Here is a 14,598-nt window from a genome sequence, read left to right on the forward strand (position 1 = left end):
ACTGTCTTTAATCACGCACAAAACCCTGAAAAAGTCCAACACTTCTGATATACAAAAAAACTTGAGATCACTCGATCTCACCCCCGCTAGATCAGCACTTTGGTATAAACTGCCAGCAAGCAAGAATATGCTAATATAACATGGGACTGAACAAGCTGCAACATCTAATATATAAAGCTCAAAGTGTGTATGTATGTGTGTATGTATGTATGTGTGTGTGTGTGTGTGTGTGTGTGTGTGTGTGTGTATGTGTGTATGTCCGGGATAGGCATCCGCACCGTCGCAGCTACAGTCACAAAATTAGGCACAGTCACACGTCTGGACCCCGAGAGCGTCCTAAGCTATGTTGTGAGGTGAAATTTTAACCCCGCGCGTTCCAATTCACCAAACAAATTTGCCCCGTCTACATACTGGGGAAAAAGTGTGCGCGCGTCAAGCCCCGCCCCTCATTATGATGTCATAATGCCCCTATTTGCATCCTGGGAAGCAGTGTGTGCATATCAAGCCCCGCCCCTCATTATGATGTCACAATGGTTGCCATAGCGACGCTGATGTCATCATAGGTTGCAAGCCCTGCCGCCGCTCATTATGATGTCATAATGGTTGACTATGAGATGGAGGATGTGTGATGGGTATATGGGCACTGGACTATGGGATGGAGGATATGTATGACGGGTATATGGGCTCAGGACTATGGTATGGCGGATGTGTATGACGGGTATATGGGCACTGGACTATGGGATGGAGGATATGTATGACGGGTATATGGGCACAGGACTATGGGATGGAGGATATGTATGACGGGTATATGGGCTCAGGACTATGGTATGGCGGATGTGTATGACGGGTATATGGGCACTGGACTATGGGATGGAGGATATGTATGACTGGTATATGGGCACAGGACTATGGGATGGAGGATATGTATGACGGGTATACGGGCACGGGACTATGGTATGGAGGATATGCATGATGGGTATATGGGCACGGGACTATGGTATGGAGGATATGTATGACGGGTATATGGGCACGGGACTATGGGATGGAGGATATGTATGATGGGTATATGGGCACGGGACTGAGGGATGGAGGATATGTATGACAAGTATATGGGCATGGGACTATGGGATGAAGGCTATGTATGACGGGTATATGGGCACGGGACTATGGGATGGAGGATGTGTGATGGGTATATGGGCACTCGACTATGGGATGGAGGATGTATGATGGGTATATGGGCACTCGACTATGGGATGGAGGATATGTATGATGGGTATATGGGCATGGGACTATGGGATGGAGAATATGTATGATGGGTATATGGGCATGGGACTATTGGATGGAGGATGGGTATATGGGCACTCGACTATGGGATGGAGGATATGTATGATGGGTATATGGGCACGGGCCTATGGGATCGTGGATGTGTGATGGGTATATGGGCACGGGACTATGGGATGGAGGATTATTATAATTTGTTATAACTAACCACAGTTAGTTACTATGCCCGGGCAGCGCCGGGCTCTTCAGCTAGTATTATATAAAGCAGGGCCCAGCACTGCCCCCAACAGCAAAACAGAAAGCAACAAAAAAACACAACCAGATTAGATGCAAAGGATTAGCAAAAGAATCACTTAGCTGAGCATGCAGATCAGGTAGGGGACAAAAAAGCTCCAAATGCACACAGAGGAAAAAATCAGCAGCAACCTTCAAGAGCAGCGAGCTCCATTATTTGCTCCCAGCCAGCAATCCCAGATTCCCAATTATGATAGTCAGGTGGAGGACCACCATCCACCTGGCCAGCTCCACTACTCTCAGTAACCGCCAGAGGGAGCTTCGGCTCAGAAATCTGAGCAAGGGAGTTCACAACAACTAACCCTAAACCTAACCCTTATTGGAAAATGGAAATAAATGCATTTTTTTATTTTATTATTTTTCCCTTACTAAGGAGGTGATAAAAGGGGGGTTTGATTTATTGATTTACTATTTATAGCGGGTTTTTTTGTTTGGCAGCGGTCACACACTAAAATACGCTTTTTATTGCAAAAAATAGTTTTTGGATCACCACATTTTGAGAGCTATAATTTTTCCATATTTTGGCCCACAGAGTCATGAGAGGTCTTGTTCTTGTTTATTACGGGACGAGTTGACATTTTTATTGGTACAATTTTTGGCATAAGACATTTTTTGATTGCTTTTTATTCTGATTTTTGGGAGGCAGAGTGAACAAAAACCAGCAATTCACGAATTTCTTTTGGGGGGGCGTTTATACCGTTCCACTTGTGGTAAAATTGATAACGCAGTTTTAATCTTCGTGTTAGTACGATTATAGCGATACCTCATTTATATCATTTTTTTATGTTTTGTCGCTTTTATATAATAAAAACTATTTTATATAAAAAATAATTATTTTTGCATCGCTTTATTCTGAAAGCTATAACTTTTTTTATTTTTTCGCTGATGATTCTGAATTGGGGCTTGTTTTGTGCCTGATAAGATGATGTTATCATACGTACTACGTTTATTTATATCTGTCTTTTTGATCGCGTGTTATTCCACTTTTTGTTCGGGGGTATGATGATAAAGCATTGTTTTTTTGACTTTTTTTATGGTTTTCACTAAAGGGGTTAGCTAGTGGGACAGTTTTATAGGTCGGGTCGTTACGGACGCGGGGATACCAAATATGTGTACTTTTATTGTTTAGATTTTTTTAATTCAAATATTGATTTAATGTTCAAATAAATATTGATTTTTTTAAATTATTTTTTCAAATATTTTTCAAATTATTTTTTTTTAATTTAATTCTTACTTTTACACTGTATCCCACTATGAGACACTCATTTTGTGCAGGCTGATCGCTTCTATAGTATGCAGATCTGCATGCTGTAGAAGCTGTTAGCGCTGTATGCAATTTACACTGACCTGTGAGACTTCCTGACCTGCACTGCGCCTGCACTGCGCATTACAGGAAGTCTCTCAGGCCTGGAGACCCGGATGTCGCACGACATCGGGTCTCCATGGCAGCAATCAGGACCCCGCGACATGCCGCGGGGTCTCCTATCCAAAGGTAGAGGGGCTGTCACAGCTGACAGCCCTTCTGCCTTCTCCCGGACGCTGCGATCATGTTTGATCGCTGTGTTCCGGGGGTTAAAGTGCCGGGAGCGGTCCATGACCGCTTCTGGCACTTAGAGTCGGGTGTCAGACATGAGAATCAGCTGACACACGGCCGCGCTCCCTCGTGAGCGCTGCTGATCGATGGTGACGTACTATCCACTCCATGGGAATTAAGTACCAGGGCACGTGGACGGGATAGTATGTCATCTGGCAGGAAGGGGTTAAAGAAAAACTAACAGGTCTGTGAGAGCCAGAATTCTCTGCAAAAGGGTCATAGAATGGGGCTGTACACAACTTTTAAATGTTTTAAATGCCAATTCCCATAAGCTAACCTGTTTCATTGCTTGTCGGCATGCCCGGTCATTAGACTATTTTGGAAAAGAGTACAACAATACACTGCCACACATCTGATAAACTTTGTTCCTGACAAACCCTTAAGGGCCATATTTGGATACCTAAAACCAGGTAACTACACCTGTTCTCCAGGGGACCGTAACCTACTGCATTTGGTGGCGGCAGCCAGTGCTAAGGCCATTTTACAGACATGGATCCACGACCATGCCCCTCCGTTCAAAATCTTTCTAGAGAAGCTGTTGTTCTTGCTTCAAATGGACTGGGTTGAGGCCTATTTACAAAAAGAGGGAAGGGAGCAGGCATTTTTCGAAACTTGGGAAAGCTTCATCTGTCTGCTCCCACAACGCATCTAGAGTGATATTAAGACCTGTTTTCAGCCGACGGTATGGTACCAAGAGCAGCTACTACTGGGGGAGACACCTGTCCAATGATGTCACTGGGTGAGCCGCTGCGCAGAGACACTTTGGGGTATTTGGGGGGTACTTTGGTGTCAGTGAGTCCTGAACTTAAGGTTGGACACACGTGCTGGATGTCTGATGGGTAGAGTAGAGCGAAACGGGTTGGCCAAATTCAAAAATAGCCGACTTTCGCCAAAGTCGGGTTTCGCCGATCGAAACCCGACCATAGCGTGAGGTCGGCCATGAGGTCGCCTATCAGAGCACCAAAGTCGCGTTTCAAATAATGCTTCCAGCGCCTTTTCTCAGCCAATGATGGAGGACGCACACTGTGGGCAACACGATGACATGCGCAGCGGCCACCACCATCTTAGAGAAGGGCATTGAAGTGATTGGCTGGCTTTGTGTGGCATCACAGTGGGTATAAAAGGCCTTGACGGCCGACCGCCATCTTACTTCTGCCGATCTTACAATAGGAGAGGTGCTGCTGCTGATTCTGAATAGGGAGAGCGTTAGGAAGGGAAGAAGTAAAAAAAAATTGCTTCTGTAGCTAGCGCTTTTCACTGTACAGTTAGTGTGCAGTGAAAGGGGAGACTTTTTGTTCTGTGCAGCAGCGCTGGTGGTGATTAGGCTGCCTTTTAAGGCTACTTGATAGCTGCATTGCTGTGTGTACACTGCTGTTCTAACTGCTTTTTTCAAAGCACTCCAACTTTTATTATTTTGTTCTGGTGAGTTACTGAGCATTCATTCTTTCACACACCGTATAGCGGTGTACGCTCCTCACACACTACCGTGTACCACCTTGTATAACGGACAAATAGAAGCTATCTGTGTGTGACTCTGGAAAAACTAGCCGAGGAGATTTTCCATTTTTCCAGACCTACACCTTAGACAGCTGTCCGCCTTTCAAACAGTTTTGTATATCTGCTGTTTGATTATGGTCAAAACTAGACAGTGACAGCGTGTGTCAGTCCGTATAAAAATAAACGGAGATTCACAATTTTCCATACACACACCGTATAGAGCTGTCCGATTCTCAAACAGTATTGTATATCTGCCGTTCGCATTACAGTCACATCTATACAGAGTCAGCGTGTGTTTGTAACACTCCATAAATACATATACGGAGATTGTTAGTTACACAAAAAATGCATACAGCTGTACACTTTGATATAGTTCCGTATATCTGCTTGTTGGATTATGGTCAAATACATACTGTGAAAGCGTCTATGACTAACAAAATATATACATAGATTTAATTTTTTTAATATACCTTACACAGGTGGATGCTCCTCATACAGTACCATCTCTCTGCTGGTATTTTTGGTACATTTTCCCAAACATGAGGAAGTATGGTGGAAGAGTCCGCGGACGTGGGCAGGGGGGCGCAGCTGGTACTGATGGTGGTGGTGCATCGGCTGGTTCTGGCAAAAGCACAATAGCAGCTAAGGCAGGAGGTGTTGAGCCTGCGTCATCATCTGGCCCAAGAAGGCCTGTAAGGTTGCCTTTTCTTGGAGTAGGAAAACCGCTTTTAAAGCCGGAGCATCAGGAACAGGTTTTGGTGTACATTGCTGAAACAGCCATCAGCTCTATTGCCTCCTCTTCTGAACATTCGAAACCTGCAAGCACGGAGTCGTCAGTGCAGGGTTCTGGTCAGGAGAAACACCTTTCCTTGTGTCCTTCACCCCCACCAAAAGTTAAGGATGCGGAAGCCCACACTTCAGATTACTCTATGGAGCTCTTTTCACATACCATGCCTGGGTTATCCAGTCAAATCCTGAATTCCCCAGTCCAAGATGAATCTGACATGGAGTGCACTGATGCACGGCCACTGCTAGATGATTCTGCTGATACATTGACCCAGAGCACTACATTGCCCTCGCAGTCTACTGAGCCAGAATCTGACCCTGCTGAAACTCAGGTGCCCCTTCCCGCATACTATACCACCTTACACGGTGACACAGAGGAAGGTAAAGAGGAAGGTGCAGATGACTTTGAAGAGGAAGTGATGGATGACCCAGTTCTTGACCCGGATTGGCATCCATTGGGGGAGGAGGGTGGCGCTGGCAATAGTTCAGATAAGGAGAAGGATCCACAGCAGGCATTGACATCACAGCAGCGGTTATCTGGCAGGCCCATAGCTGTCCAAAAACGTGGACCAAAAGCTAAAAGAGTTGCAGGATAGCTTGGCCAGATGGTCAACTTAGCACAGTTTGCAAGGCCAGAAAATGTATACCATAGTAGGAAGAGTGCAGTGTGGCACTTCTTTGTCCAAAATCCTACTGATGAGGCAAAGGTTACCTGTAAGAAGTGCGGAAGGACCATTAGCCGAGATAAACAACTCAGAAATTTGAATACCAGTTGCATGCTTAGACATTTAATCAACATGCACTTGCAAGCGTGGACGGACTACAAAACCTCAGGTAGCACATGTGCACCTGCTACGACTGAAGGTAGCCAGCAATGCTCCATCGCTTCCCCCACTGTAAGACCAACGCCACCGTTAAGCACACCACCAGCACTAAATGTGGAGGTGTCGTTGCAAGGCCAAAGCACTCAGGGAATCACAATGGTTTTGCAACACAACACTGAATCGAGGCCATCACCACCAATACCATCACCAACCCCCTCTCACTCCATCCGGTCCACCGCTACTTCCCCCATATGCAGCTCTCCAGTCCAGTTCACCCTACCAGACACTCTGAGTAGGACAAGAAAGTACTCATCCGCGTGCACTGTGTTTGAATACCTTCATTGCCAAACTAATCTCATTAGAGATGATGCCCTACCGTTTGGTTGAAAGCGAAGCTTTCCGCGAGCTCATGGTCTACGCTGTCCCACGCTATGACCTACCCAGTCGGCACTTCTTTTCTCGAAAAGCCATCCCTACCCTCCACCTGCATGTGAAAGACCGCATTGTCCATGCACTAAAACAGTCAGTGAGTGGAAAGTTGCACCTCACAACAGATGCATGGACCAGTAGGCATGGCCAGGGCCATTACGTGTCCATCACTGCGCACTGGTTTAATGTGGTGGATGCAGGCTCCACAGGGGACAGCGGCGGTGGAACAGTGCTGCCTAGCCCACGGTATAGGAAATAGTTGGGTGTAGGCTTTCGACCCTCCTCCTCCATCAGTGAAAGCTCGTCCACAGAGCGCAGTCGTACGAGCACTCCATCCGCAGCTGGCAGTGTTGCACACGAGGTGTCCCACTATCGAACAGCTAGTGGTAAGCGTCTGCAGGCTGTGTTAAAGATGATGTCTTTGGGCGACAACAGACACACCGCGGAGGTACTGGCGACTGCTTGCAGCGACAAACTGAGTCATGGCTGAGTAGTCTACATCTTGAGGCAGGCAAGGTAGTCAGTTATAACGGCCGTAATTTTGTGGCAGCCATAGCCCATGCAAAACTCACACACATACCTTGCCTGGCTCCCACTTTGAACCTGGTGGTGCAGTGCTTCCTTAATAATTATCCGGACTTAACATCCCTGCTACATAAGGTGCAATTGCTGTGCTCGCACATCCGTCGCTCAAACGTCCACTCCACTCGTATGCAGAAGCTGCAGCGATTGCTCCACCTCCCCAAGCACCGCCTAATCATAGATGTTGCAACAAGGTGGAACTCCACCCTGCACATGGTTGAGAGGCTGTGCGAACAAAGGCAGGCTGTAATGCATTTGTGGGAGGATACAAGGGCAGGCAGTTTGAGGGAAGACATGGAATTGTCGAGTGTGCAGTGGTCAAAGCTGAAAGACCTCTGTAAAGTCCTTCAGTGTTTTGAGGAATGCACACGGCTGGTAATCGCAGACTACGCCATCATAAGCATGAGCATCCCACTTATGCATCTGCTCATGCAAAGTTTGACGCACATTAACGATCAGGCGTCTGCAGCGGAGGAGGAGGAGGAGGGAAGCCTTGATGACAGTCAGCCATTGTCTGGTCAGGGAACTGTCCTGGACGAGGTGGAGGAAGAAGAGGAAGAGGAGGAGGAGGATGAGGGGGATGATTATTTTGGGCAGGAGGATGCTTCTCAGGGGGCAAGAGAACATGTGGGCGTGCCAAGGTTAGGTACAGTGTTTGTGCGTGACTGTAGGGATGTGGATTTGCCAGAAAGTGCTCCTCCACCCAGCAGTGGCAGTGCAGCATTGACACCTTGAACATTGGCCCACATGTGCGATTATGCCTTGCAGATCCTAAAAAGGGACCCCGGCATTGCCAAAATGATGAGGGATGATGACTACTGGCTGGCCAGCATCCTTGATCCACGCTACAAAGGCACATTACACAACATCATGCCACAGGATAATCTAGAGATAATATTGGCTAACAAACAAGTAACTCTGGTAAACCGTTTGTTTGAGGCTTTCCCAGCACACAGCAGCGGTGCTGGTTCTCCCACGAGCCGTAGTGGGCACAATGGAAGAGGTGTTCATGCTGCACACAGCCGAAGTGGTGTTGGAGACAGGGGTTTAATGACCATGTTGTGGAATGATTTCTCAAGTACCGCTCACACGACTGCTAATACTGCATCGATTAAAAGTGACAGGAGACAGCAGTGACTATGGGGGACATCAGACACTGGAGCAGAATTTACGGGGCCCATTATACACTGAAGAATTAGAAATGGAGGCCATTATATATGGAGCATTATTAGGGCCCATCATACACTGGAGCATCATCCATGAGGCCCATCATATACTGGAGCATTCTAAATGGGGCAGATCAGACACTGGAGCAGCATCTATGGGGCACATTATACACTGGAGCATTAGAAATGGGGCCCATTATATATGGAACATTATTTGGGCCCATAACACACTGGAGCATCGTCCATGGGGACCATCATATACTGTAGCATTATGTGGAGCTCATCATATACTGTATGGAACATTATATGTGACCAATTATTCTGTATGGAGAAATATATGGGGCTCATTATTCTGTATGGCGCACAATGTGGTGGCCATAATACTGTATGGAGTCCTTTTTTTGAGCTATTGTACAATTTAAAATAGATCAGTCATGTCATGTAAGCAGTGAAGTATTTGTCATTGTACTATACCTATATTTCTGTGCTGTATCGGAGCATCATGAGTTGTGGTATGTGTTAAAGGGGCGCACTGACACTCTTTGGCCCAGGGCACACGAAAACCTGGAGCCAGCCCTACCCCCCCACAACTTTAGCCAAATAACCCCCAGTTTTCAATGCGTAACTATTATTATGAATTAAATTAAGGTTGACAAGCTTCAGTAATAAGAATTGACGTTTTTGGCATTGACTTTGCTTCCCCATTGACTTGCATTGGGTTTCGTGATTCAGTCGGCCTCCGAATTTTCCCTATAGTTGGCTGATTTCGTTCGACCCGACTTTTGCGAAAGTCGGGTTTCATGAAACCCGACTCGACCCTAAAAAAGGCAAAGAGTCGCTCATCTCTACTGATGGGTAAACATTATGCTTCTTTCTGACATGCCCCCCTTCTTCCCCCTCCCTTTTTTCCCTTCCCCGGTTTGTCTTGATCTATTGCTCTGTGTACCAATGCTATCTATAACGTGTATGTTTTGCTATATATGCCGCAAACATTATCTACATTGATACATGTATGTATGAAAAAAAAATTTGGATTCAATAAAAACAAATTTTAAAAAAAAAAAATTATAGACCTCTCCACTCTTTGTAGGTGGGAAAACTTGCAAAAATGAAAGGAAAAAATGAAAGTTTTTTTAAAATATGAAAAAATTTAAAAAATGCAAGTCTAAATCACCAACCTTTTCCCCATTTAAATATAAAACGGTTACTAAAAAAAACAAAAACATATTTTGCAAACTGTAAGATGCACTTTTTTCCTAAAAATTTTTGGAAGAGAATGGGGGTGCGGCAGTGGAAGAGAGGGTCACAGGAAGCGGAGCTGGGGCTAACATGTGTGCCGCTATTAGAGGTAATGAATATGCACTGCTCCCAATGCCCATAATCCTACTCACCTCTCTAAACTAAAACCGACGCCAAGAGGTGGGCGGGTCTATGTGTGGCGCCCCTGAGGCTCAGTCGTCACAGAGGTACTGCACCTCCTAAGGTGTAGTGCCCCACCACCTAGGTAAGTTGGCAACTCCTTTCCACACTCCAACACCTGCAACCACACACAGGATAGTTCAGCAATGGACCAGATTGCGGCTCCATGCTTAGAGGATAGCAGAGCACCTTTCGTGGGTCCTTGCTTCGTAACACGAGATGTGCTGGGAGGTGGGTGGAGTTAGGTATAAAAGAGTGGGAAGTGTTATGATTGAGTCACCGTAGGAGGCAAAAACAGAAATGCTAGCTAAGTCCAGAAAACCAGAGAAGTTGGCAGCTATCGGATTGCAGACCCCTGAACCTATCAACACAACTAGCAGTAGCCGTGGGGGGTTCCTACGATGCCCTAGACCCCTCGATCACAGCCGGAGAAATAACTAGGCCTAAAGAAAGAAAGGGGAAAACTAAACTGCCCCAGAGCAGACCCCAAAGCAATAGGCAGCCCCCAACATATAATGACGGTGAAGCAAGATGAAAACACTAACACAGACAGAAAGAAAGACTGAGCAAAGACGGGGCCCAATCTAGCTAGATAGAAAAGGACAGGAAGGCTGCTGTCTGCAATCCGTGAAAAACCCTATGAAAATAAGAGCCAACAGACTGACAGTGAAAAAGGCCCTGAAGATGCTAGGCTTCAAAAAAGCTATGTCAGCACTCAGGAATATACTGAAGACAGAGCTACAGGCAAAAGGAGATTCAGCTCACCCCAGAAGGGAATGACAGAATCCAGAAAAGCAAGGAAAACAAAAACCAAACACTAATGCAAACAGGCAAAGCAGAAAAACTTAGCTTAGAGGAGCAGGAATCTGACTGGTGTCCTAGAAGTCCACAGAGAAATCACCCGCAGGGCAGAAGGGCGTCGGCAGCCTTATATCCAGTCCGTGACTCCACTCAGCCAGTCATCCTCATCAGGCTCAGGTGCCTGATAATCAGGCTCATTACCTTCCTTCACCAGAATAGGGAGTTCACCAGACCTCAGTGACGAAGAGGAAAATGAACTCACAACAGTACCTCCCCTTGAGGAGGGGTCACCGAACCCTCAACCACGCCACCAGGGCGATCAGGGTGAGCCCGATGAAAGGCACGCACCAATCTTTTGGCATGAATATCAGAGGCAGAGACCCAGGAATTATCCTCCTGACCATAACCCTTCCACTTAACCAAATACTGGAGTCTCCGTCTAGCCTGACGGGAATCCAGTATTTTCTCTACCTCATATTCCATGTTACCTTCAACCAATACAGGGTCCGGAGGTGCCACCCCAGGAACAACTGTCTCAACAAACCTCTTCAACAAGGACTTATGGAACACATTATGGATTTTAAATGTGACAGGAAGAGCCAAACGGAAAGAGACCGGATTAATAATCTCCAAAATCTTGTAAGGTCCAATAAATCTAGGCTTAAACTTAGGAGAAGCCACCTTCATAGCAATATTTTTTGATGATAACCACACCATATCACCAATCTTAAACTGGGGACCAATGGTCCTTTGTCGATTGGAAAACCGCTGGGCCTTTTCCTGGGAGAGAGATAACTTATCCACCACTTGGTCCCAGATCTGGTGCATTCTCTCCACCACAGTGTCAACACCTGGGCAGGCAGAAGGCTCCACCTGCCCTGAAGAAAATCGAGGATGAAAACCAAAGTTACAAAAAAAAGGTGACATCAAAGTGGCAAAGCTAGCTCTATTATTTAAAGCAAATTCGGCCAATGGCAAAAATGAAACCCAATCATGTTGATCAGCGGAAATAAAACATCTCAAATACGACTCCAAGGTCTGGTTTGTTCTCTCTGTCTGCCCATTGGTCTGAGGGTGAAAAGCAGAGGAGGAGGACAACTTATTTCCCAGCTTGGAACAGAAAGTCCTCCAAAATCTAGACACAAACTGAACTCCTCTGTCAGATACAATGTTCTCAGGAATCCCGTGTAAGCGAACTACCTGTTGCAAAAACAGGGGCACCAACTCAGAGGAAGATGGCAACTTAGGGAGTGGTACAAGATGAACCATCTTAGAGAACCTATCACAAATCACCCAAATAACAGTCATTCTTTGAGAGACCAGCATATCAGAGATGAAATCCATTGAAATATGGGTCCATGGCCTCTTGGGGACCGTCAAAGGCATCAACAACCCACTAGAGCGAGAACAAGATTTAGACCGGGACTGCACAAAATTCCTGACATCATGAGACAAGGTGGGCCACCAAAAAGAGCGACTCACCAGATCTCTAGTACCAAAAATACCTGGATGACCAGCCAATGCAGAGCAATGAACTTCAGACATCACTCTCTTCTTCCACTGGTCAGGAACATACAACTTTCCACTGGGACAACGTTCAGGTTTGTCCTCCTGGAACTCTTGCAGAGCAAGTCTCAAATCGGGCGAGATGGCAGAAAGAACTACCCCTTCGCCTAAGATGGTAGCAGGCTTGGTCACCACAGGAGAATCAGCAAAGAAACTCCTAGAGAGGGCGTCTGCCTTGACATTCTTAGTTCCAGGAAGAAAAGAGACCACAAAATCAAAACGTGTAAAAAACAAGGCCCACCTAGCCTGTCTAGGGTTCAAGCGTTTAGCCGACTCTAGGTAAATCAAATTCTTGTGGTCAGTGAGGACCACAACTTGATGTTTAGCTCCCTTCAACCAATGTCTCCACTCCTCAAATGCCCATTTCATGGCCAACAGTTCCCGATTCCCCACATCATAGTTACGTTCAGATGGAGAGAACTTTCGGGAAAAGAAAGCACAGGGATTCATTTTAGATGTTACAGGATCCTTTTGGGACAAAACAGCTCCTGCACCAATCTCAGAAGCATCCACCTCTACCTGGAACGGGAGTGAGACATCAGGTTGCCGCAAAACCGGGGCGGAGGTAAATCTTCGCTTCAGCTCCTGAAAGGAAGCAACAGCCTCCGGAGACCAATTCAACACATCAGCACCCTTCTTAGTCAGATCAGTCAATGGCTTGGCAATACTAGAAAATGTTGCTATAAATTTCCGATAAAAATTAGCAAAACCCAAAAACTTCTGGAGGGCCTTCAAAGAAGTGGGCTGAACCCAATCATAAATGGCCTGTACCTTGGCCGGGTCCATTTCAATAGTTGACGGAGACAAAATAAATCCCAAAAATGAAATCCTCTGTACTCCAAAAAGGCATTTCGATCCTTTGACATACAGGGAATTCTCCCTCAAGATCCGGAACACAGTCCGAATATGTTCCACATGAGAATCCCAATCCTTGGAGAAGATCAAAATATCATCCAGATAGATAATCAAAAAATTATCGACAAAGTCTCGGAAAATATCGTTCATGAAGCACTGGAAGACAGAAGGGGCATTAGTGAGCCCAAAAGGCATCACCAGGTACTCAAAATGTCCCTCCGGAGTATTAAACGCTGTCTTCCATTCATCCCCCTGCTTAATGCGGATAAGATTATACGCCCCCCTGAGGTCAAGCTTGGTAAACCAGCAAGCACCTCTAACTCTAGAGAATAGATCCGAAATCAGGGGTAACGGATACTGATATTTAATAGTCATTTTATTGAGGGCACGATAATCAATACAAGGCCTTAAAGAACCATCCTTTTTGGCCAAAAAAAAAACAACCGGCACCTAAGGGTGAAGAGGATGGTCTAATATGACCCTTCTCCAACGCCTCCTTAATATAGGACCGCATAGCCTCGTGCTCGGGTACAGATAAATTGAAGAGCCGACCATTAGGAAATTTACACCCCGGGCTTAGTTCAATTGCACAGTCATAACTCCTATGAGGAGGCAAGGATGCAGACTCATTCTCACTAAATACATCATAAAAGTCCGCCAAATAGTCAGGAACATCATGCGACTGAGGAGAGGTGGAAAAAAACGGAGCCTCACTAAAGGCACACCGACAACCCCAACTCACCACAGACACAGATTTCCAATCCAAAACTGGATTATGAATTTGCAACCAGGGAAACCCCAGCACAACGGCATCATGCAGACCATGCAACACCAAAAATCTGCAATTTTCTTGATGGTCTGGGGCGACCCGCATGACCACCTGGGTCCAAAACTGAGGTTTATTTTTAGCCAAAGGAGTAGCATCAATCCCCCTCAAAGGGATAGGCGTCTGCAGAGATGTCATCGGAAATCCACAACGTTTAGCAAAATCCAAGTCCATTAGGTTTAGCGCTTCTCCCGAATCCACAAAAGCCTTGGCGGAAAATGTGGACAGGGAGCAGATCAGAGTAATTGCCAGAAGAAACTTAGGTTGAACACCACCAACAGAAAACGTGTGTGCAAAGCGTTTCTCTCGTTTAGGACAAACAGAAATAATATGCGAGGCATCTCCACAGAAAAAACACAGCTTATTACGCCTTCTGAACTCCTGACTTTGCGCCTTAGACAAAACTCTATCACATTTCATAGGTTCAGACGTCTGTTCAACCGGTGGCAACACCTCTCGTGCAATCCTGCGTTCACGTAAACGCCGGTCAACCTGAATGGCTAATGACATAGAATCGTCCAGACCAGAGGGAACAGGAAATCCCACCATAGTATCTTTCACGGCTTCTGACAAACCCTTCCGAAAGAGAGCAGCCAAGGCATTATCATTCCAGGTAGTAAGGACCGCCCACTTTTGGAACTTTTGACAGTACAACTCTGCAGAATCTCGACCCTGGTT

The sequence above is a fragment of the Dendrobates tinctorius genome, unplaced genomic scaffold, assembly GCF_039654945.1.
Source record: "Dendrobates tinctorius isolate UK_male_01 unplaced genomic scaffold, ASM3965494v1 ptg000003l, whole genome shotgun sequence".
In the NCBI taxonomy this organism is placed as follows: domain Eukaryota; kingdom Metazoa; phylum Chordata; class Amphibia; order Anura; family Dendrobatidae; genus Dendrobates; species Dendrobates tinctorius.